General features: G+C 45.0%; 1 protein-coding gene and 1 pseudogene across 1 annotated transcript in view; one reads left to right on the top strand and one right to left on the bottom strand.

Annotated features, from left to right (window-relative positions):
* Positions 1-25,325, bottom strand: part of TNR (tenascin R) — a 440,066-nt gene that overhangs the window by 112,639 nt on the left and 302,102 nt on the right. The gene's annotated exons all lie outside the window — the stretch shown is intronic.
* The window catches only part of LOC101419272 (E3 ubiquitin-protein ligase RNF13-like), a 47,404-nt pseudogene continuing 36,798 nt past the window's right edge, over positions 14,720-25,325 (top strand).

Raw genomic sequence — 25,325 nt, forward strand, 5'->3', positions numbered from 1 at the left:
AAGAAAGTGCAGCCTGCCCAAGAATGGTGCCACACACATGGAGAGCTGATGCAACAAGATGATGCAACAAAAAGAAACACAGATTCCAGGTGCCGCTGATAAGGATAGAAGCAGTCACAGAAGAACACTCAGCGAATGGACACAGAGCGCAGACAACTGCGGGGGGTGGGGGGTGGGGGTGGAGAGAAATAAATACAAGAATAAACTTTAAAAAAACAAAGTCCATGAAATGCCCTTGTATTACAATTAGCCCAGTGCTTGTTTAACCAGTTGGGCACCATTACCTGGCCAAGTTGACATGTTAGCCTATCCATCAAAAGGGGGAAGGATTTGATTGTATTAAGACCTGTGAAGAGATCAAATAAGATGTAGATGGAGAGTTGGCCATTGGATTTGGCACTATGGAAGTCATAAGTGTCTTAAATAAGAGTAGAGGAAAACACATGACGCAGAATAGATAGGACATTTGCTGGACTGATGTCCTTGAGGAGGTAAGAGGGGATGGGATCCAGTAGCCAATTCAAGAGGTGGGCTTTGGATAGGTGCCTTGTTTTGGGGTGAAGGCAGAGATATGGCTGTAAACACAAGTGGGTTGATAGATGAGAAAGTAAGAATGGATAGACTTTCTCTTCTGATTGCTTCCATTTCTCAAACTAATGAGAAACCATGCCACCAATGAGAATGAAGATGAGGGAAGATATTTTATTCATTTCTATGTCTTCATCAGTTAACACATACCTGGCACAAGGGTGGCATGAACACAAGTTGATAAAGGAGTGGATTTAAGCTCTGTCCATTGACTTAGCATTATGGGATTTTTCTGGTAGTCTGGGATATGTAATCTGACTCTAGTTTTGAGCTATTAATGTGTTTAGAACACTTGATGGAATAGTACAAGAAGAGGGAATACTGTGGTAGAAAACATGTTTTTTATTACAGATATTACTATAGATTATTATAGAAATGTGTTAGATATTTGCATGTATAAATGTGTGCAAATACACTGTCTACATATATTTGTATTTATGTTACATACATATACTTCATATACATGTAACTTTATATACTTCATATATGCAATTTATATATACTTTAAAAAATTAAACCCATTGAAATAAATGTTAAAAATTGGCAGATACTATCTTAGATCTAGGTACTACTGTCCCTGTTACATACATGGATAACATTTTGCCAGCTATAAAAATACAGATCCATGTCTACATAAAATACCATGACTTTAAAATGCTGTTTGACCTAAAGTAAGGGGGAAATGGAAAGGAGAAATGAGTTTATATGGCTACGAGTTTCTAAAAAAGAGTCTGGAGGCTGGCAGAAGGATTGCCCTCATGCACAACTGAGCAGAGTCAGAGAGACAGATAAAGCAGATACAACCCCCAGATATTGGTTCCTTTGAGGGCTAAAGAGACCCATGGGAGTTATGGTCATGGCTGATGGGGTTAACTACCAGGGCAGATGGCCCCTCTTTGGAAATGGTGTTTATGTGTGATGAATCTGGACTCAAATGGGATCTCCCTTCATAAGACTTTCATGCTAATGTGCTGGAGGTGCAGTTAATGTTGGGGTTTAAGATATATTTAGGGGATTTGAATCTCTGGACTGACAATGTGATAGCCAGGTCCTGAGCCTCAACAGACTCCAGCACCTACAATCTGATTTATTGGACTTACCACACTCAGCTAAGATGGAGTTGAAGAAGGACAACCACCACACCATGGAGCCTAGAGTGATTACAACTGAAAATGGGAGGATTGCATCCAGCATCCATGTGGAATCTGAGCCTCCTCTTGACATAGAGGTGCAATGGACACAACCAATCCAATGTCCACATAGAAGAGTTGGCATTGGATTGGGAAAAGTGGACATGGTGGACGATGGGTATGGGGAAAGGCAGGAAGAGATGAGAGGTGGAGGCATCTTTGGGACATGGAGCTGCCCTGGATGGTGCTTCAGAGGTAATCACCGGACATTGTAAATCCTCACAGGGCCCACTGGATGGAATGGAGGAGAGTATGGGCCATGATGTGAACCATTGTCTATGAGGTGCAGAGGTGCCCAAAGATGTACTTACCAAATCCAATGGATGTGTCATGATGATGGGAACGAGTGTTGTTGGGGGGGGGGAGAGGGGGGTGGGGGGTGGGGTTGAATGGGACCTCACATATATATTTTTAATGTAATATTATTACAAAGTCAATAAAAAAAAAGAGAAAAAAAAAATACAGATACATTCAAAAGACTGTGGAAAGCTCAGTCCATGAGAGACCAGTGTGGGAGCTGTGGTGGGAGAGGGGAGCCTCTTGGGACCTTTAAGTCACATTAGAGAAATGACAGCTTCTTCCACCTATTCCTAAAACTGGCCTGATGATTTCCACCCAGCTACTTCTCAGTGACTTGGCCCAAATGTTCTTAATACTATATCAGTTGCCTAGGGAAGAATGTGAAAAAGGGCTTTTAAAAAATCTAAAAGCTGAGGAGATGGGGTTTAGATAAGCCAGGAAAAGGAGTGTGAATTATGAGAAACCAGAATTTAAAAACTTGTATAAGCATGCCATATTTTGCATTTGGAAGTCTTCCCAGCCCGGAACTAGCTGCTGTGGGTACAGTGGGAGCCCAGCCTGGCATCTGTTGGATGGCGGTGGGTTCCCTTGAACTGCTGTGTACTCCAGGCTGCAGAGGGGCTGCGTGTTGACGCTCTCAGGAGAAATTTGGAGAAATACACGAGATATGCGGTGCAGTAAATTTTAGTTTGTTTCACTGACCTCCTTTCTTTACATCTTATTTCTCTCTTGCCTCTTTTTTCTCCTCCTCCTTCTCCATCTCCCACCAGTTCGCAGAATTCACTGTGAAAAACAGGCAGCGGGACATGTGTAAACGAGCTTCATAAATTAGGGCAGGAGGACTCCTGTCAGTTTGACTTAGAACCACAAAAGTGGAAGGAGACTTAAGCAGAAACAAGATGAAAGTGAATGAAGATAGAATGGCCCCAGGGTCATGCCTGAGGAGAGGCTTTAAGACTGGGAAAGAGATAAGTTGAAACACTGATGTTGAATCCTGGGGCTCTGAAATTATATTGACTGGATTATTAGAACATTAAGAGTCAGAGGGTGGTCTCAGAGCAGATGAAAGGGGAGAAGAGAGGCTGCGGCGGGAATCCCTGAACCATAACTAGATGCATCGCCCATCAAGATAGATGCATACAGAATGACCTCAGGGGGAATGGAGAAAGCTTTCACCCACATCCAAGTCAGCCTAATACTCTTCTGTTTCCAGGCATTCAGGTTCAATAAATACAAAAAGTCCTGTCAACTGCCCAAGACCATATTTATTCAAATCAGCCAGAACTCATTTCTAAAAGCAAATGTCTCTGAAACAACTCCTGAGCAGGTTGTCACACTCAAATACAACTGGAATATTTCCAGGGTCCACAAATTTACCTACCTGTTGCAGCATACCCATACCTTTTTGAGCATTCAGCACTAGTTTTGTTTTAGAAAGCTGTAGTAAGTGCTAAATGAGTTGTAAAGATAGTAACCCGAGGTAGTTGAAGCTGTATATACCCCAACATGTTGTTCCATTTAATCCATTCCTGTAGGAGTGAACCCATTGTAAGTAGGACCTTTTGATGAAGTTATTTCAGCCAAGGTGTGTGTGGCCCAGACCAATCAGGATGAGTCTTACTCATTATTGGAGTCCTTTAAAAGCAGAATGAAATTCAGAAAGAGAAAAAGCCACAAAGGGAGCAGCCAGAAGACGAACATCAGTGGAACCTGAAGAGAAGGAAGAGAACAGCAGACACCACTATGTGCCTTGCCAAGCTAAGGGCCAAGGTTTACTGGCAGCCAGCCCCAAAATGCCACAGTCTTTGGGGAGAAAGCATCACCTCGATGGTGTGTCAATTTGGACTTTCTTTTAGCCTCAAAATGGGGAGCTAATAAATTCGCATTGTTTAAGCTAACCCATTTTATGGTATTTACTTGAGCAGTCCAGGAAACTAAAACATTGCCCATGTATATTTACAACACATTCCTGCAGGCAAGCTCAATGGAATATTTACTCTGTAGTATAATTTTTTCAATAATATTACATGTGTTAATAAAGGTAATTTAGAATAAGCCCTGTAAAAGTCATTTGACTTTTTTGCCAACTGCCAGAGTAATAAAATGTCTTTATTTTATGCTGCAAGAGAAAAGCTGTGCCCTTTGGCTTGATTAAGTTCCTTCAGCATTTACAACTAGATATTTGCATGTCACATTATTGCCATCTTATTTTAAGTTGAACTATGGATTTCCTGCCTCTGGATGGCACTACCCTTATAGGAGAAGGGAACTCCTATCCTGACCACTTTGGAGAATCAGGGCATGGATGCCGACTTGTCCTAATCCTGCCAAGTGCTCCTTTTGTTTCAGTTATGCCTGGACTTCCAGGCTAACTGGGTCCATTCATTTGGAGCTTAGCAAGAGTTTACTGATCATCTACTATGAGCTTGGCATTGTGGTAGGGCCTGTGAGGGAGTCTAAAGTAAGGTTAGAGCCTGAAGAAAGAAGATTAAAATAAAAAAACTTTGCTAAGAGACGGGTAGTGGCAAGACATCCTAGTACATGTTTCAGCATCCACACATGACCACCACATTTCTCTACCAGAGCATAGGAGAATTGTTTGAGTCATGAGGAAGAAGAGAGAGGAGAGATGGGAACATAAAGAAGGGAAGGCCATGAGAAAAGAGGATGCTGTCTGGATGGACTTTTGGAAAGGAGAGGAAAGGAATGTAGAAGGATGGATCCTGAGATGGACTGCTCCATGGTTTGAGATGTGGTCTCCCTCTATGTGGCTTCCAAAATTTTCAGGAAATTTTACTGTCCCTAAAATATTCTGTTTGGAGGCGGGGGGAGGCCTCTTTAGAAGAATGTGACTGAGGAGTGAATTTCTAGTTGACAGGAGCTTGAAGGTTTCATGAAACAAGAAGGCCCTGAGAGAGCTTTAGGCTTCATTTGGTCATGGTCTTGGAAACCCAAGTCCATGAATTCAAGACCTTCCAGGGTCTGGAGAACCTAGCCAACTTCTGGGTACCGCAGAATCAGAGACTCTAAATTTACAACCCAATGATAAAATCAAAACTAGCATACAAAGTCAAGGTGTCTAAGAGAGACAGAAATAATTAAGTGGTGGATTGAGAGTGAGGTCTGTGCCTGGTCAGAAGGGGAGGAAGGAGCCTGGCAAGGTGAGAAAAAGTTTTACCCAGTCTGCTCATGTTCTGATGGAGGAATTTAAGGCCTTTTAAAAAGAGGAAGTGAGATTTAATTGGGGCTTATAAAAAGATCCCATGGATTTGGGTCAGCTGAAGAGAATTTGGGGGGGAATTTGACTGCATGCCAAGAAAGCAACAACATAAATAGGTGTGGTGAAGAGAGGGGAAGCATGGCCAATCTGCCACTGGGTGCCTTCCTGTGGTCCATGGGCAGAGGTTCCTGGGCCCTAATCCCTATGCATATGTCATATGTCCTGTCTCAAACCTGTCCTCTACCTCCAAGAAATAAATGGCATGGTTCAGCCATTCATTTATTCAACAAATGGATGGTAGGTAATGCTCTTACTGCTGGAATTCCAGCAGTAAATAATACAGGCACAGTCTCTACTCTCCTGTCCTGTGGGAGAGTCAGAGGGCAACCACGAAAAACCCAGAACTAAATTGTAACCAGGGTTGAGGGGGAAAGCAACACTATGCTGAGATGGAGAATAATGCTGGGCTAGAAGAAGGTACTTAAGGAAAGTGTCCGGGAAGGCTGGGACCTAAAGGATGAGAAGGAGGAAGTCACACAGAGATTGTGGAGGTGCTGGGAGGAACGGCTGGGGGGAGTTGGGGAAGCACTTGGCACTTTGAGGGCTTTTGAACACCGAAGTGCGTGCGAAAGCTGGTGAGCATGGCAGCCAGAGGCAAATTACAAACCAAACAAAGGAGTTTAGGTTCTATTCAAATTGCAATAGGAATTAATAAAAGATTTTGAGCAGGAGTTTGAAAATTGTCTGTGGCAGTTTGATATAGTTATGAATTCCAAAAATAGATATTGGATTATGTTTGTAAACTGGTCTGTACCGGGGTGTGATTAAATTATGATTAGGGCTTTGATTGGGCCACGTCAGTAGGGTGTTGGGTCCTGCCCCTTGGTGGGTGGGTACTCACAGATAAAAGACATGGCAAAGGACAGAGTTGAGTTTTGCTATTGGAATTTTGATGCTGGAGTCTTGAGCTGGAGACCCGGGAAGTAAGCACACAGAGGCGCTTGGTTGTAAGGGAAGAGAAGCAAGCCCTGAGAAGAGAGGAACCCAGGAACCCTGAATTCTGGCAGACGTCAGCAGCCATCTTGCTCCAATACGTGCAAAGAGACTTTGGTGAGGGAAGTAACTTATGCATTATGTTCTGGTATCTGTAAATTCCTATCCTAAATAAATACACTTTATAAAAGTCAACCAATTTCTGGTATTTTGCATCAGCACCTCTTTGGCTGACTAATACTCTGTCCACGGATTTTTTTCATTTCTTGGTGTCTCTCTCATCTGTATGAATTTTTAACATCAACTTCTCAGCTTCCTACAGGTGTGTACATGCCCCAGCCTCCTATGCTGTAGAAAATGATATGAACCTGCTAAGGTTTCCTCATTACAGGTCCCCAAACAGCCAGCAGATGGATAATAACATTTAGTCATTGCCGGCTGGTAATTACAGTGTATATTTAAAGAAGAAATAACTACATTTCCTGCTTCAAGCTCTCTCTTATGAAATGGAGAGCCAATATCTCCAAAATTGTATACCAGAGATGCGATCCATGGTTCCCAGAACTGATAGAAAACTCCCTGAGGTTAATAACTCATGCATGACCTATGATTGCAGTTGTACGTTACTGTTTTCATTAGATGTTCTCCTTTATTGAGTTCTCACAGTGCACATCAGCAGCTTCTGTGTGCCCTGTTTGAAATAAGCTGCTTGCTTTTAAAATGTTCTGGACAATATAATTTCATTTGAGCCATTATGGGGAGCACATGGTTCCTGTGGGTCTGGCTTTTTAAATCTTTACACACTCATATCTATGACTGTCGTTTGGATATTGGTCTTGAACTTCTTTAGGTGTAAAGAGTCATGACTCTCACTTTCTCACGGATGAATGTGTCCCTTCTGCTCCTCAACATGGCTCTCTCTGGTCCTAAGAAGAAGGTTTCTAGCATAGGGTGTTGAGCAAGGGGGCATCTCACATACTTTGAAGTGATCAAAGTCCCTGGTCGGTGGGCAGCAGGGAGGAATGGCATCTCAGGCACTGAGGCCTGACGCTGTCACTGAGGTTGCAGCTGCTTCAGGCCTGGACTGCAGGGTCTGGCCCTGGCTTTACACTAAATCCTTAGGCTGCAAGCTGGGCTCAGGTACTTCTTCCTTCTGAGACCCACGTCCCATCCACAAAATGACTATGATTTGTCCTTTAATTCAATGTCAGGAACTATATAGAAATTCCTGCAGTAAGGGCTGCCTTGTTGTTATTGGTGACTCAGTCTAACCACTCTCATTTTTGTTTTTTTTTCTGACTGAATTTAAAACTGATTGGAAACTACAATAGCAGTAGAGGTGTAAATAATATTTATAGATCCATAGATAGATTAGTACACACACCCAGGTGATTAATAGTGGCCACCTCTGGATGGTGAGATTTTAATTATTTTTCTTTTCATTTATCTGCATTTTCTGACTCTTTCACAATGAACGTGAATTACTTATATAATGAAAAAACAAAGCAAAGAAAAAATTTTTCATTATTGGTGCCCAGAGCCAGGGATGTGGCAGTCATAGCTGCCACTACACTAGAGTTTAGCAAAGACCCTAAGCTCCCAGCCCCACTCTTGCTGCTATTTTCAAAGAAATCCATGAGCAGGTTTATTTATTGAGTGGCTACTACAGGCCATACACTGTTCCAGATGCTGAGGATACAGTAGTGAATAATAATAATAAAAAAATCCCTGCCCACCTATAAAAGACATTCTAATAGGAAGAGATAGGAAATTAAAAAGAATCCATAGCATGCCAAATGACAATATATACTAAGGGGAAAAAAAGATACGGTGGAAGAGGGGCTTGGGAGTGCCACGTGGAGGGGGGGTGACCTTCAATGGGGAGGCTGGGAAGGCGTCACACAGACCATAAGAGGGCGAGGGAGTGAGCCACGTGGTTATTTGGGGGCAGAGAGCTTGTTAGGGATTGAATCATGTCCCCCACAAAGACATGTTCAAATTCTAGCTCCTAGTCTTGTGAATGAATTCATTTGTAAATAGTTAAGGTGAGACCAGCGTGGTCCTTAATCCAATAGGACTGGATCCTTAAAAGCAGAGGAAATATGGATACAGGAAAAGGAGACAGAAGAAGACAGATGGTCATATGATGGTGGGAGGGACTGAGTTATGGATTGCCTGCAAGCGACCACCAGAATGCTGCAGACTTTGTAGAAAGCATGATCCAGCCAACAGCTTAATTTTGGTCTCCTAATCTGCAAAACTGTGAGGCAATAAATTCCTGTTATTTAAGCCAACTGGTCTGTGGTACTTGGTAAAGCAGCCTGGCAAACTAAGACAGAGGTCCAGGAGGAGGGGGAGGATCCATGCAACCTTTGCATCAGGAGTGGACTTGGTGAGCTTGAAAAGCATGGAGGAGATTGGCAGGGAGTGAGAAAGCAGCGGGTGGGAATGGGGAAAATGAGGCCAGAGAGGGAAGGGAGAACGGATTCTGTGGGTCCTGAGGCCACTGAAGGACTTGGGCTCTGACTTGGAGTGAGAGAGGAGCCACTGGAGGCCTTTGGACCTGACTGGTGAATGGATCACTCTGGCTGCTGTACTGAAAATAAAGAGAGGCCGCTGGTGCAGGAGGGAGGGGTTGAAGCCAGAAGAGCAGTCAGGTTAGTCCAATAATCTGGGTGAGAGGTAAGGTGACTTGGACCAGGGTGTGGAAGTGCAGGTGGCAAGAGGGATTGTGCAAACCCAGGATAAAACCATGCATGGCTTCCTGAAGGACAGGCCATCCACCACTCCCTTGTGATTCTGGGATTCTTCTCTGCTCCAGAGCCTGACTATGGCAGCTCAGCTGCATGTACCGCAGAAGAGTAATTGAGGTGCAGCCTCCTGTGCCAGTGTCCAGATCTTAGGTATCGTCTCCCAGCCAGGCAGCTCTTGCCCAGGCAAGTCATTGGAACTCTCTGGCTCAGTTTCCTTATCTACAATGAGCATGAACAAAGTTCACAGTCACAGACTTAGATACGTAAGGAGGTAAATTTATTGTATGCATCTCAACTTAATTTCTTATTTGGAGCCCTCATTTTACTTGATGCATATGACTTAGCTCCTTTGAAGTAAACTCATTCAAATAGTTATTTTTTAGTTTAAACCTGGTCATATCTGGCCTTCTGACCTTCCCTTTCCCTCTCCCTGAGGCTGATCCTTATTAGGTAGTAGAGAGAGAGTTCATACATTGCTCTGGCTTTAGGAGACTGGGCCACTGCTCCAAAGTCATGGGCATCTTTGCATGCTGGAGTCTCCTGACAGATGAACCTTCTTTTGGCTTTTGGCTGCAGGCATTGGTTGAGGTGACTTTATTCTGCCACAGTCTCTTGACAACTCGGTCTTCTCTTCATTCCAAACACAAGGCCACTTTGACTCTGATCCCCTTTCCTGGCTGCTTCTGTGATGCACAGTGGGGGGTTTCTGCTGCTCTCCCACACCAGCAGTGTGAGAGGAGCTCCAACAGGCTCACCCCAAGGCCCCTCACTCTGCCACTGCAGCTACAAGAAGGCTGCTGAACACAGAACTGTTCTAGAGGCTCAAAACCTCCCCATGCAACATCCTGGGCCACAAACATGGGACTTCTGAACTAGGATTTCCACACAGTTAACTTGGGTTTCTATCCTCTGGGAGCAGTGGTGGTATGTGGGACATGGAGGGGAGGTGACTGAGAGGGTGGGGAGGTGGGAGCCTTTGCTCTTTCTCAGATGCCCACACCAGCAGTGAATTTGGTTTCTCACCTTTCCCAGTCTTCCATCCTCTCCTCTGCAGATTGGCCACTTCTTCTCCTCCTTCTTCCTTTTCTTCATCCTCTTCATCTGATTTTATTCCTGCTCCTCTTGGGGGGTGGGGTGGGGGGGGGAAGTTCTTAAGCCATTCACCATTCTGCATTCTTCTGAATGCTTGTTTGTTCAGTATTCAGTCTCTCCCACTTTTAACTCCTAATACTCAAAGTCAAACTTTTGCAACTTAGAAAACATGTACTCTATAAAACAGCAAATCAAAAAGTCTCAATGCCTTTGAAAATCAAAAGCACTGGGATTTCAAGACTGTTGTCTTTGCTGTGACTTTTATGATGCCTATTTGGAGACACAATCGATTTCTGTGTTTTCTCTGTTGTTTTTTGTTGTTGTTGTTGATTGGCTGTTGGGTTTGTTCTTCATTTTATATCCTCTTGACTTGTGAGCACAGAGTAGTTTCTGAGACAATGAAAACTTTGGCTCCATGAAGAAAGGGAAGTGTAGGGCTCAATAAGGGAGAATTCCTTGGTTAATATCATCAAGTTTACGCTTGTTTGTTTAGTATTCCAATGCATGTACTATGGGACCAACCAGGTACCTATCTCATAGGCCCTTATGAGGATTTAATGAGGTAATCCATGAGAAACCTTTAACTCACTGTCCAGCACATAGTAAGGCTTCAATAAATGTTGTCTGTTATTATTACTATACGATGTTCATTCCTTTCCACTGGGAAAAGAGACTCCTAAGTTCACCTTCCCGAGCCTGTGAACAGAGGTGGTTTAGAAGCCATATCAGAGCTCCAATGACCTCTACCCATGCCAAGCCATTCTCCCCACGAATGGCTTCCCTCAACCAGGTGAGCTCAAGTCCTGGCATGGTGACTCTATCTTACCTTCCATATCCTATTCGCAGGACCGTTCAAGGCTTTTGCTGACTTCTCAGTCCAGTGGTCAGTGGCCCATTCTGCTCCGCTTGTCCACCCCTGATGAGGTCAATGTCAGTGTTCCATGGGGCACAGAGTCCCTGATGTGCTGGCTCAGTTTTGGAGTAGCAGAGCTGACTGCTCACTGGAGCTGCTGGGTGTGTCTGGCAGGTGGGAAGCTGGTACTTCCAGTCTGAGGTTCCAAATGCTCCCTTTGGTGATTCCTGGAATTCTGCCAGAAAACCTGTGGTCTAGAACTAGCTTGGCACTGCTCCCACTTCCGAAGGCAGGCAGGGGTGCAGAGTGAGGGAGTGGGATGTGAACTCAGAGCTGTCTTGCTTCCCTCCATGCCAAGGGTAGCCTGGGTCTGTCACTGCACCTGGCACAGAAGGATGGTCCAGTAAATATGGAGAGAGCTTGAGCATACTTTAGTCCTTCATTGGGTCAGGAAAGACTTGGCTTCAATCTAAGAATTAATTTTCTGTAGGTTCTTGGCATCTGACCCGTTGATCAGCCTGCTGGGATTGCCACTTGCAGGCACACTTGTGATACCAGGTCATGAGTCGTTCTGCAGACTCTCTGGACTGTCTTTCGTCTGCAACAGTAGTGACCATTTGAAGTTGTATAAAACACAGTGTGGAAATTGCTCCCTGCCCAAGCAGCCAGTTTGGACGACTTCTACAGACCTCCACACAATCAGCTGGCAAATTCTCCATTTTCCCAGGGAGCTCTGCTACTACTTTGCTCTCACATGTAGGCACACACACAAACACATGTGCATGCATATGTCCAAACACATGTACACCCCCACACACACAGGTACACATGAAGACATACATGCATACAACAAATGTCCAGGGCACCCTGAGTACCGCAGGGGTGGGCTGGTCTTGTAAAATATCTTAAGGGCCCTCATTTCTCTCCTTTTCCCTCTTCTTCTTGTTTCTCTGCAAATGTTAGAATCTTGAATATATTGAGGGGTTCTGCTGCCCATTTAAGATTTACATTTGTGCTGGGTCAGTTGTTAAACGAATAGCCCCAAAGATCAGACACCCATGACGACTGCCATCTTCTGAGAAGGGATTTGTGAGGATAAAGATGAGGGGGTAAAAACGATGGAGCTATAAGGAGATGCTGAGGTTTTGGTAACATGTCAGAGGAAGCAGGAGATTCCACCAGCGGTTAGCTTGTTGGCCCTATTGACCTGGGCCAGGTATTCGGAAGGAGCCTCTTTCACCTGCTCACTGGAGGAGAGAGGAGAGGTCTCTGAGTTCACAGGGCCAAGGAAATTCTGCCACATCTCAGCTGAGATTTGGGAGTCAGAGTTTCCTTCCTCCCTTTCCCTGTAACCCAGAAAGCCTTGATTCTTCTGCAGACCCAAATCAGCTTCCTCTGCAGCCATAGCAACTCCCTTCAGCATGTTCGGATTTTGCTACGGTGACACCTGCTCATCTAACAGTGCTGATTCTCTGGCCCACCATGCCTTGTTTTCTCCAGGGCCCACTCCCTCCTGGCTTCCCTTCTTTCCCCCCATCTGGCTTAGACTTCAGCCTGTCGCTTAAACCACTCTCCTGTGGAGGACGGAGGAAGGTCACTTCCCTCACTCTCTTGTTCATCAACTGTGTCTCAAGGAAAACCCCAATACTGCTCAGTGGGACCTCCTGCCTTGCAGCCCTTACATAGCATGCTGTTTGGTGCCATTAAAAATTCATGACCTGCCAGCATCAGCGGGGCCCCCAGAGTGGCTTCACAATCCCTCACAGACCTCACGCCCTAGTGCCACCCTCTCTCCATAGTCTCCCTCAGCTGTGAGCTGATCTTAAGCCTTAGTAATGACTAAAATTGAGATCTTTAGGTAGACTCCTCTAAGACACAATCCTCTCAGGCATAACTCATGCATCACCTACTCCAGGGAGACCTCCCTGAGGGTGGAGGACCCTCCAAACCATAGGTTAATGTCTCTATTCTGGGTTCCCATAGTCACATGTACTTATCTTTACCATACCACTTATCATGCTGACTTGCTGTGGCTTGTTTATTGTTTATTTGTCTTTATGGTAGGTAAGCTCCTGGAGAACTAGGACTGTATCTGCTTCCTTTGTATCTAGAAGGCCTGGCACAAACAAAGTTCTCAGCACATTTTTGTTTGATGAATGAATGAATGAATGCATGAATGAAGCCCATCCTTTATGGAAACATGGTCCCTGAGCAGGTAGACTGCATGGGACAGAGCTGTCAGGGGCAGGGGCTCTCCCTAAGGAGCCTGTGAAAATCCAAGGGGTGCTGAGAAGCCATCTGCAGTGCTTTTGTCTGTAAGCAGAGCCAGCTGCCCCCTTATAACGCAGAGAAAACTGTTCTTGTCCACTCTTTTCCTTCCATATGTTTTTAATTGTCATTTTGGGAGAAGGAGGAGATATTTCCCCTCCTGTTCTTTTCTCCCTCACAAAAATAAATTCACCCTTAGCTGAGAGTCCTGTGTCCAGTAAAGCGACTCTTGCTCTTCTTTCTCTCCCTCCCTTCTGTTCTGCACCCTTTTCCTCTATCTGACCAAAAGGCTGGGAAACCTAAAAATTTTTAGCTCCTCGGGGCCTGACAGATCATCTACTTTGATCTGTCCAATTATCTGCTTTGGCAGGTGAGGAGACCAAGATCTCAGGTGATCAAAGGCCTCTCGAGCACACATAGTCCTCGGGGTACATCTGGAATGAGGCCTCGGGCAGCCCTCCAGCCACCATGCCACACTGCTTTTAGGAGGGGAAGCTCCAGTAACACCTCTACAATGGGGCATTTTGTCACTGCAGCATTAGAGTGGGGGGTACTTTCTGGTAGGCCATCCACCACCCCAATGGTGTGAGCCTCTAACAGCCACTAGGAACAGACCTTGGAAGCGGAGTAGGGCAGCTGGCACTCCCTTTGCCCCTGAGGAGCCTGCCTGTCTCAGCAGCAGGTAGAGCTATCAGTTCCGAGCTTGGCAGGATTGTAGCTCTTATTGATAAAAGAGAAATCAAGCCAAGCCTGAAAAATGACTTAGCATTTTGAACGTTAGAGAGACAGAGTAATGGGTTCTCTCCTTATAAATATTATGTAGTACAGTGACTTAGGGGCACTTCTGTATAGAACAGCTCTGGCCATCCCCAAGCAGCTCTCACCTGTCATGTCGAGCTCTCTGGGAACACAAAGCCTGACATAGTAGAGAGCAGACACATGCCTTGGGTGTTACCGTACCAAGGGTAACTTGCCATGATACCTTTAGCTGCCCCAGACTCCCACTTGGAGGCAGCTAAGCAGTGGCTGAAGGCAGAGGAAGGCAGGAGCTGACAGCTGAGGCAAGACGCAATGGAGACCAACATCACGTGCCAGGCTTCTCCCTTCTGTCATCTCCTTTTGTGTTCTGTGACTCCTCTGCCCTGTACCACTTCCACTCGGAACTGTCAAGTCTGATATCCAGAATTTACACAGTTCACGAACCCTGACAGAACACTACCTCTGTGTACCAGGCACTGTCCTGGGCTCTGGGCATCTGGCAGTGAACAAGGCAGCCTGCTCTACAGTGCAGAGGGAGAGGAAGGCCACACACAACCAGGATGTTCTATGACATCAGGGGGAGAAACTGCTAGGAAGAAAGTAGGCCTGGGGGTGGCACCTGGGCCAGCTCAGGGGGCGAGGGCAGGCTTCTCTAAGGAGGAGCTATGTGAGCAGAGACCCGAAGGAAGAGAAGGAGCCAGCCATGCACAGGTGTGGGGAAGAACATTCCGACGGCGGGAAGGGCAGTACAGAGGCCCTGGCGAGGCCCATGCTTGGTGTGTTTGAGGAACAGGCAGAAGCTGTCCCAGCTGGTGCCTCCTCAGCAAGAAGGAGAGGTAGGAGAGGCTGGGCCTCAAGGGTTTTACTCTTGGGGTGAAGTTTCACAGAGCCCTAAGGGGGATGGGGTAGAGAGTGACAGGGCCCTCATTTGTGTTTTTAAGAGACAACCCTGGATTCTGCGTGGAGTACCTATGGTCAAAGAACAAGAGTGGAAACAGAAAAACAAATAATTAAGAGGCAATCATGGTATCCCAAATGAGCTTGGACCAGGGCAGAAGGAAAGGAGAAAGGCAGAGAAGGATGGAAATAATTTCACACTTACAGAGAAATGGCAAGAATATGACAAAAACTCCTCCAAATGATACTCAGATGCTTAGATGATGTATTTTGGAAATAAAGCTGAGCCGGACTTGATGCTGGGCGATGTGTGAGGGGCGAGGGAAAGAGAGAAATGTAAGTCTATTCCCTGGAACTATAGAAAAAGGGGGAGAGGGGAAGGGCAGAAATCAGGTTGCAGGCGGTCAAGGGCCAGCTAATGAGGATGAGGTGCAGAGAGAAGTAACATCTTCAGGAACACAAAGCAGATTTGTGGCAGGGCCAGGAGGTGAGGTCATTTGTAGGCTTTGACCAAGAGTGAAACCGCTTTCATGTTAGCCATATTTCGCCTTTATAAAAGGTCAGGTAGTTGGTGGAGGACGAGAAGGAGGATGGATCCCGACTCTCTGTTCTCATACTTCCTATTACCTTCTAGGAAAGGCAAGATGCACTTAGGCCTACTGCTGTTAAAGCCACCCAGACAGACGCTCAGTTTCTCCATCTTCTAAACGAGTCTATTATCTGTTTGGGGTGGGTGATGGAAGTAAGAACATGGCTTTCACGTAAAAGGGTTTTAATAGATAGTCTTACCCCAACTACCCATGCTCCCAAAAGACTCCCATACCTGTTGACACAGTGCCTGAAATTTCCATCATGAGAATCATTCCTTCAGATCACAAGTAGAGGTCAGAAACTGCTAAATAGCAAAGGATCATGCTGCATTCATTCATTCATTCACAATGTGCCAAACCATTATAAACACAGGGTGCCAGAACTAAGACATTATCTCTTCTCCACAAAAGGCATCATAGTATCGTGGAAAGAACATGTGCTTTGCAGTCAAACAGAGCACTTTGAGTACTGGCTCCACCGTACTTTTTACCTATGTGATATTGGGCAAGCTACCTACATCCTTGGAGTCTTGGTTTCTTCACTGCAGTTTTGAAGCCTGGCTGTGCATCCTCTTATACTCTCCCATCGACGGGGCAATCTACGTCTCCATGCCTTGAATCTGGGCTGACTTATGATTGCTTCAATCAATAGAGTCTGGTGGACCTGATGTTATGTGACTTCTGATGTTTGGGCACAAAAGGCCACGAAGTTTCCTTTGTATTTTGGAACCCTAAGCTCCCATGTAAGCTGCTGTGGGAGAGAGGCCAGGTCAGGCCCTCTGGTGACGATCTGAGCTGAGCCCAGCCTTCCAGCCACTGGGCACGTGTACCAGATATGTGACTGGAGAGGCCCCCTTGGAAACGGGTCCTCCAGCCCCCTTCTCTAGGCCCCAGCATTTGACTCTAACCAGAGATAAGCTTTGCCTGCTACACCCTGCCCAAATTCCTGACCCACAGAGTCTATGGCATAATGAATGGTTGTTATTTTACACCACTACGTTTTGGGATGGTTTGTGTCATAACCATAGATAAACAAAAAAACAGCCAATATTACATTCCTTAGTAACATGGGTCATTTGAAATGGACGACAAAAGCATATGAAGCTTCTAGCCTATATTAAGGTCCCAATAAAGAGTTCCCCTTTTCAAAAGAAAGATCCTCACAGCCTGTTGGTGGAAGCAGGTGTGATAACTAATAAAGAAATACAATGGGTAAACATCATAATGGATTTGAAAACAGAGTGCCAAGAAAAGCAATCAAGGGGCTACTCAGTTGTGCTGGGGGATGGTGCTGTAGGCCTGTATGAGGGGAGCCCTTAGAAAGGGGAGACATTAAAATCAGGCCTGAAAAGACTGGCAACTACATTAGGAGTTCACTCAACAGACAAAACGGGAGAGGACATTCTACGGAGAGAGAAAAGAGCCTGAGTGTGGCAAACCCCTCGATGTTGTTTCCCTGCTCTCTGCTGGGATCCTTTCTTGGCCTCATCTAAACAGAGCCAGAGTGAGTCCTTTAAAATGTAAGTCAGGTCATGCCGCTCCTCAGGCCCCATGGCTCCCGTCTTACTCAGTAGTAAAGCCAGCTGCTGACGGTGCCATGGGCACAGTGACCATATAATTTATCATTCAAACTGGGGCACTTTAGGAGTGAACAGGGGTACTATTAATAATTCTGCCAGGACAACAGGAGTAACTCGAGACTGTCCTGGGCAATCGGGTAGCACCCCCTTGATCCATCTCCTACTGCTTCCTGCTTCCCTGCCCTGCTGGCCACAGTGCAGCCGCTCTAGTTTCCCTGATGACTCCAGGCAAGTTCCTGCCTCTGGTCTCTGCACCTCCTGAGCCCTCAGCCTCGGACGTTCTTCCCCGATGGCCTCACTTCCTTCAAGGCTTTGCTCTGATGTCACTCTCTTAGTAAGGCCCTCCCTCCCCACCCTCGTTAAAACAGACTCTCTCAATGGTCTTCCCTGCTTTATTTTTCTTTATAGCGCTCGTTAACCTTCTAATATACCACAAACTTACAAATTTATTTTGTTAGTATTATGTTTTTGTCTCCTCTCACTTGACGGTACATTCCATATTCAAGGATTTTTTACTGTTTTATTTGCTGCTGTGTCCTTCAGTATCTAGAATGGTGCCTGACCCATAGTAGGTATATAATAAATAGATGGTGGAAGAAATCCTAAACCAAAGCAGGCAACTGGTCTCCTTAACCAATTCTAGGTGAGCAATGAACAGCCAAGGCAGGCCATTCTGGGTGTACTAAAGGATATTTTGCATGAGGGATATTTTTAAGTTAGTAGCTTTTGAAAACAGCCAAGAGCACGTTTAAAACAAAATGTATGGCCCATGTTCAGCACAATTTTCCATTATGAACTTTCCTGCGATCTCTCTTAGTATCATAAATTATTATGGCTGGAAGAAATCAGCTCTTAAATTCTATGAGTCTCAGTGAAAAGCTCTATTATATCTAAAAAAAGAGAAGTGATATTTTTTTTCTGGATAATAAAGAAAACTGGAGGTCAGGGTAATAAGGGGAAACTGAGGATGCTGGCAATTTATGAGTCAATTTCTTGGGTTGGCAAAGTATTAGGATTTCTCCCAATTGCTGTGGGGGTACTTCAATCCTGCCTTTAGCTGCTGGAATCGTACTTCTTGCATTTCTTTAGCTCTCCACTGAAGTCTGAAGAATCTGGTACATAAATTGTCAGTCCTTCCCATTTCTGAGGCATTACGTTTAAATCCTGTTCAGGTTCCTCACATATTAAAAATAAAAACTTCTATTAACTTTTCCCATCAGTTGTGATTAGAGTTAAATTAATTTTTTAACACTTCAGGAAAGCAGCAGAAAAGAGGTCTGTCCCCAGAGCTGCCCCAGGTTGGCCGCTGCTTGGTCAGGGCTCCCCACAGCAGCTGTCCTCAGCGCTGTTTGGATGTGTTGGGAAGGGCTCGATTCCCATACATGGCATTCCCACCAGAATAGCACGGGGCAGAATCCCAGGCCACAGCAGTCGGCCGCACGCAGGTGGACTGCTAAGCAAGACGTGGAAAAGTAGCCTGGCGTTAGACCCCGAGACAGCCCACCAAATGAGCCTGCAACGTTTTTCACTGATTTGGACATGTGGCCTCAGCGCTTCTCAAGATGCCCTGTGAATCACCCTCTGTGACCAGGGAAATAGCTTCATTTTATTTTTGAGGCAGGACATATGGTATGTGAGAGCACGGGCTTTACAAGCAGATACATAGTTGGACCTGTTGTTGTCACTTGAAAGCTACAAGACCTTAAGCAGAAAAGTAAAGAGTTACTATTGATTGAACGCTTCTTGATCTTAGGCCCTGAGCAAAGATGTAGAGACACAATTTCCTCATTCAGTCCTCCCTGTTACAATAGACATTATGTCCCCACTTTTCAGATGGGGAAACCTAAGCTTCAGAGATCAAAATTAACTTAATAAAAGTAATGGCAAGTGGTAAATGACAGCGTTCTTATTGGAATCCAGGTCTGTCTGATCTAAAGCTAGTGCTTTTAACCAGTACAGAGTATTCAAACTCTGAAATGCAGTTTTCTGTCTGTAAAATGGGGAAATAGTCCAAACTTCATAGGCTTGCTGTGTAGAATATAGGAGATAATGTATATAAAGTGCTCAGCACAGAGACTGACACAGAGTTCAATAAATGTTAACTATTATTGTAATATTATTGTTAATTTAATGTCCTTTATCTTGTGAGGTCAGAGAAGATCTTTAGGTTCAAATTACTTTCTCAAGTATTGCATTTTTTTTTTAAGATTTATTTTATTTATTTATTTCCCCTTCCCCCTCTCCCCCCACCCCAGTTGTCTGTTCTCTGTGTCCATTTGCTGCATGTTCTTCTTTTTGTCCGCTTCTGCTGTTGTCAGCGGCATGGGAATCTGTGTTTCTTCTTGTTGTGTCATCTTGCTGCATCAGCTCTCTGTGTGTGCAGCGCTACTCCTGGGCAGGCTGCACTTTTTTTGCGCTGGGAGGCTCTCCTTATGGGGTGCACTCCTTGTGCATGGGGCTCCCCTACGCGGGGGACATACCTGCATGGTATGGGACTCCTTGCGCGCATCAGCACTGCACATGGGCCAGCTGCACATGGGTCAAGGAGGCCTGGGGCTCGAACCGCGGACCTCTCATGTGGTAGACGGACACCCTATCCTCTGGGCCAAGTCTGCTTTCCCATGCACCATTTTGCTATGTATTTTTGGGGAGAAAATGATACCAGCTAGATTCATTTATTCAACTCATTCAATTGCTCAGTATATTTATTTAAAGGGTATGGAGTTTAAGAAGGACAAGACAAGCACCCTACCCTCAAGGAAGTTATACTCTAAATTGGGTGATCAAACATGCATACAAGATAAAATAAAGGCAGTAAATGAACTAAGCCAAATGAGTAAAGTTTGAAGCCACCAAAATTGTGGGACTAAGTATGATCTGGGCTCCAAAGAAAGCAGGATGCAGCTTTTAGGAAACAAGAATCTTAAGAACACCTAGTCCCAAAGTCAAGAAGGTACTTTGGGCACCAGCAGGAAAGCAGTCTCTCAGAAATGGAGCTTTCATTTTGCAACCTCTACTCTGAGGTCCACAGAAATGGACAGGCATCTACAGAATTTTTTATGGAGGTTTGACTTGAAATAGGAGCAAAGAGTCTGCTTTCAAAAGAAAAGAATTCTATTCCTTAATGGAAATTCCAGAAGATTATGTTGGCCCACTCTAACATAATACACATACCACCACCATTACTGTCTTCATGATCATCACCCACGCTGCCACCTCCCCTCCATCATCGTCTCCTCCCCACTGTCACCTCCACCACCACCATCACCTCCAGCATCACCACCAGTATCTCTGCCGCCACCCCATCCCATTACTTCCACCACCACCATCATCACCTCCACCATCACCGTCACCATTGGCACCACCATCTCCTATGAAAAACTCCTGTGAAAGTGAGTGGTCTTCATTTTAAGGCTTACACTAGTCTAAACTGGGTAAGAGTTTTATTTCTTTCATCCTCCAACGCTAGACCAACTGGAAGTTGGCCTTGACCCCAAACAGGCCTGTCGAGAACACCTTCCCCACCTTGTGATAATTTGTTAGAGCTGATGTTATAAAGAAAATGCATTTAACGTTACCTGCCTTACTCCAAGCCAAGGTTCCCACCTCTTTCAAGTGTGCCTGGAGAGCTGAAGAGAGCCCCAGTTATTCACCACTCCAGGAGGTGGTGGTGGCCACGGGGAAGGGGGCTTGAGGAAGTCAAGGGCTGTTTTTCTCCCACTCAAAGCAGCCCGCTCCCTTCAAGCACTAGACAGCTCTGACTTCAAACCCTAGCCAGGGATACTGCTGTGTGAGTAATGCCTGGAAAGACTCTATAAATGGTTTCTTTCATCTCTTGTTGAAATGAAAGAATGAGAGAGAGAGAGAAGAAATGAATTGTATTCCTACTGCAGAGAGTTCATTTGATAAATAAAATATAGGGAGTTTGTGGTAATAACTGCTTTTTTTCTGATTCCGCATGTGCAGGCGAGTTTTGACATATATTCTCCGTATTTCTAACAGACGGTGAATGATTGGTGCCTGGATTGGCATTATGAAAGGCAAGACAGACTGTTAACATTTGCCGTAGTGTCAGAAAGGTTGATCTGGCTTTTTCCTTGAGCTGGGGGCAGGGTGCCTTTGCCTTGCAGTTGAGATGTGGGAGGGGATGCAGGATACAGAGGAGACGAGACAAATTGCTTCTAGGAATGGGCAGCAAGACAATGACACGTGCCACCAAGGTCGAGAGCCCAGGACTCAGGCGGTCAGAGAAAGGTGTACTTTGAGGGTCGTGCACTCTGCTGCCTTCTGCTAGCTTCTTTCTCCTTAGCTTCAAGGCAAGTACAAGAGAGACCTACCCAATGCTGGGAAGAGTACAGAAATACGCACCCGGCTTTCTTCAGGGACTTCCCCTAGGGCCATAAGAATTCCCTCTGCTCCCATCAGGAAGGAAGAGGCCTCAGGATATTGGATATCTACAATAACTGATTCTCTACAGTTCTCTCTTCCTGCTAACCTGTGGATTTCAAGGGGACAAATACTGGACTCAAGTTGAAATATTAGTCATTTGATCATCTACTGGTTTCCATTTTGCCACTAAAGCAGTAAGAACTCATGTTTCTATAGGGTTTTTTGTTGTTGTTGTGTTTGTTCGTTTTCACTTCCAAAGGATCCCCATACATGTTATCTCGTTTTGTCTTCAGTAATGGGGATGGAATTGTTACTCCATTTTACAGACAAGGAAACTGAGGTTCAGAAAGGCTTAGTAACGCCTACAGTGGCAAAGGCTTGAAAGAGGTAGAATTTACTCAAAATATGCTCGAGTTAGGCTTTCTGACTCAAAGTCCAGTGCTCTGACTACTCAAGGTTGCCTATCTAGGGTCACTTCTGCAGCCACATTGCTGCTGTGTATGTGTGTCGGGTGGGTGAGTGGGGCTGCACACACGGACACACACAGGCACACATGCACACAGGCACACAAGCGTGTGGAAAATGGTTGAAGCCAGGGCATTCCCAGCAGGGAGGGATTTTTTGGTATTCAGTTTATTTTCTGTCACTTCAGTGAAAAATCACTCAGCCCCTCATGAATTACTCTGGCCTCAGACGGATGGGCAGAGCACCCTGGGAGCCCCAGGAAATGATTTCCACTCTGCAGGGGTCTGCGTTTGCAGAGAATCAGGATCCACCGCTCTTTTAGCCACTGACCTCCAGTTGGGGTTCAAAGCAGTCAGTGGCTACAATTTGCTGGGACTAAGATTTATAGCACTCAGTGTCCAAGAAGATGTAATTTAACTCACAGGAGGGACAACTTTTGCTCCCAACAAAATGTTTTACCTCCCCCGGCTCACCTTTAGATTTAAGTAATCATTCTGAGAGGTGAGCGGGTGTCTAAAATTTTAAATATTAGATTCACTTCCCCAAAGATTAGATAACATTAATGTTGGAGCTGAATTGAGGTTTTATCAAAGGTTCTTTTCTTGATTCTCCACTCGAATAACCTACAAGGAACTTTCCATGTAATAACAGAAAACGAATTTTCTACATCTATCTTTTATTTTCTTCCCTGTGCCTCCCTTCATTCCCATCTTTTATTTTGATTTCTTTCTGCAGTATCTCTTGGGAAATCTTACTTCATGTTTTTGGGTGTTTACTGCTTCTGCTCATGGTTTCTTTTTCCCTATCAATAGTTAGTTGTTTTGTTCTTTTTTTCAGTGAGACCTTTTCCTTTTTCTCCTTACGAATTCGTAGTGGTTTCTATGTGATTGGCCCTTACTTCTGCCAATTATTTTGCTTTCTCATACTCACGCTCTGGGGCCTTTTCCTTCCCCCTGCTTTCGCTTTTCTACCGCCATCTTTTCCATGCAGGTATTCTGGGCGAGCGGAGCACTTTGTGATTAGCGTGAACACAAGTCGGACTTGTGTTCTAACACCTGAGGAGCAGTGTGACCTTGGCAAGCCACTCTCCCTGCTCCCAGATCCTTAGCTTCTGCATCTGAAATATGGAGGCAATATTATCTACAACTTAGAGGTTTTTTGAGAATTTAGTGGGATCCTGTGCAAACGCACCTATCCCAGGATCTGATACATCCATCACAGGTGCCCACAGAATGCCCAGCTGCTCTCATCGTTTCTCCTTTGACTGTAAAATATGCCACTCCTGCTCCTTTTCTGATTCTTTAACTTGCTTTTGGGTTAGGTTTTGTGGATTATTCAGGCCACATAAAGATAGAAATAACCCTGCCTGGGTGCGTGTGGAAGATAAAAAATGAGATGGGCAACTTGATGCCGACTCTGATGAAAAAAACAAGAAGTGACCTAAACCATGAAGGAAATCATGGGGCTGAAATGAGTCAAAGGATCAGCCCCCCTCAGGCTCTGTGTGTGTAGTGTAAACATTTTGATAAATGGTGAAGAAGAAACAACAAAATGTGCTCCTCCTTTCAAATAAGCTGTCACAGCCTGTGAGATAAAGATGTACTCGTCTGGGGAAGTCAGTTTCTAGACACACACCATCATTATGCACAATTAAAAATATAAACGGGCATTCTCCTGAGTTCTCATTTGGCAGCGGACAACACTCCAAAGGCTGATCTTGCTAATTGTGTGTATTCGGAGTCTGCAGTAAAAGCAGCAGTCTCAATATTTGGGTTCACCAGGAACCAGTTCTAGAATTTTAATTACAAGGATGGGAATGTCCCTGGTGCTCTGGTTAATTTATACTGACAGGTGAGTTTGGTGATTTGTAAGTAATACCATCCCCACCACTGATAATGACACCCCAACATCAGCCCCCCCCCCCAAACAGCAACAGCAACAAGACAGGACGGGGGCCAGAGAACACAGGCAATGGTTGGCTTGGTGGTAGGAGGTGTCAAATACTTTGCACCCTGGAGTGGTGGGGGTTTTTGGTTAATAATCTGCTTTGCCAACAAGATAATTTTTATCCTTTTGATGTAGTGATAGACCATGTTTTAGAAATTGTTTCTGTAGAAGAGTGCTATTGGAGTTTTATTAGAGGAGGGCACAGGCCATCGGTAACTTTCTAGAAGTCAGGTCAGTTAGGCAGCTTTCTCTGAATCACACTGTAGAAGTTCTACCCTGAAAGATTCTATATCTTTTTACCTACAAGAAGGCTGGGATCCAAAGCAAGAGTCTTGGAGGCAGTTTGAGATCTTTAGGTAGGATTTTGTTTAGGTTCACTTAAGCTACCTAATCGAAGGCTTCAGTAGGAGCTCTGGTATCCTGATTCCTCTCTGTTTTCCAGAGATTTTAGCCCTATCCTGGTTTTGCTTCATAAACTCTGTTAAGCATGCTATTGCCACCACCAATATTTCTTCTACCATTCTTTCAATGCACATACCAGTTTATTTAGCAGCTCAGTAGCATCATCTACTAATTGGATTGTTTTTGTCTTCTTGCACCAATATCCTCAGCAAGTTGGCATTTGTTCTCAATCTAGTCTCCTCCTGATCCCAAAATAGTTGCCATTGCTCCAGTTATCACATCCTTAACCAGCAATGTCCAAAGTTGGGAAGTGGGGGTAAGAGACTTTCCCTTCTTTGCATCACTTTTTAAAAGTGAGAACATTCCCTGAAGCTGCCTCACAGCTGATGGGCCAGAACTGTGCCATGTGCCCATTTCCATGACAAATACTTGTAAGAAAGAAAAGAGTTACCATCGCTGGTTTAGATTAATCAAGATTCCCCTCTACGTACCAGGGTCTGGAGTGTGACTCAGCTCCTCCTAAACTGATCGTTAGTATTAGATAATTGAACGAAACTGAGACTGCTACAAAGAAGAAATGAGGGAAAGCATCTGGGTGGAGAACAACAGTCTCTGATTTCCAATGGAATTGAAAATGTAAACAGGAGTCTGTAAACCAGAGGGCTGGTGAAGAGTGAAACTATTTTCTTCTCCTGTCAGACGTGTGCAGGGTTCTTGAATCTGATCCAATGGAGGGCAGTCAAGAAAAATGTGTAGCTACCACACAGGCTGGTCAGTTCTGAAGAGGGGTCCTTTGATCCTCGCATGACTGATCACTTCCCTCAAAAGATCTAAGCCCCAAATTTCTTCTTCCCACTTCTTGCTAGAAGGCCTTGAACTCAAAGGGGGGACAATCAAGGAAAAGAATTATTTGATAATAGAACAAATCCCAACTGCATTGAACTCAGCCCTTCTGAATGAGAGTCAGATTCTTTTCCCCACCAGGTTAAGCAGACAGGGGTTAACCTTTCCCCAGGAATCTCAGGGCTTCAGCCTTCAG

Source organism: Dasypus novemcinctus, chromosome 13 (assembly GCF_030445035.2).
Source record: "Dasypus novemcinctus isolate mDasNov1 chromosome 13, mDasNov1.1.hap2, whole genome shotgun sequence".
Classification (NCBI taxonomy): Eukaryota; Metazoa; Chordata; class Mammalia; order Cingulata; family Dasypodidae; genus Dasypus; species Dasypus novemcinctus.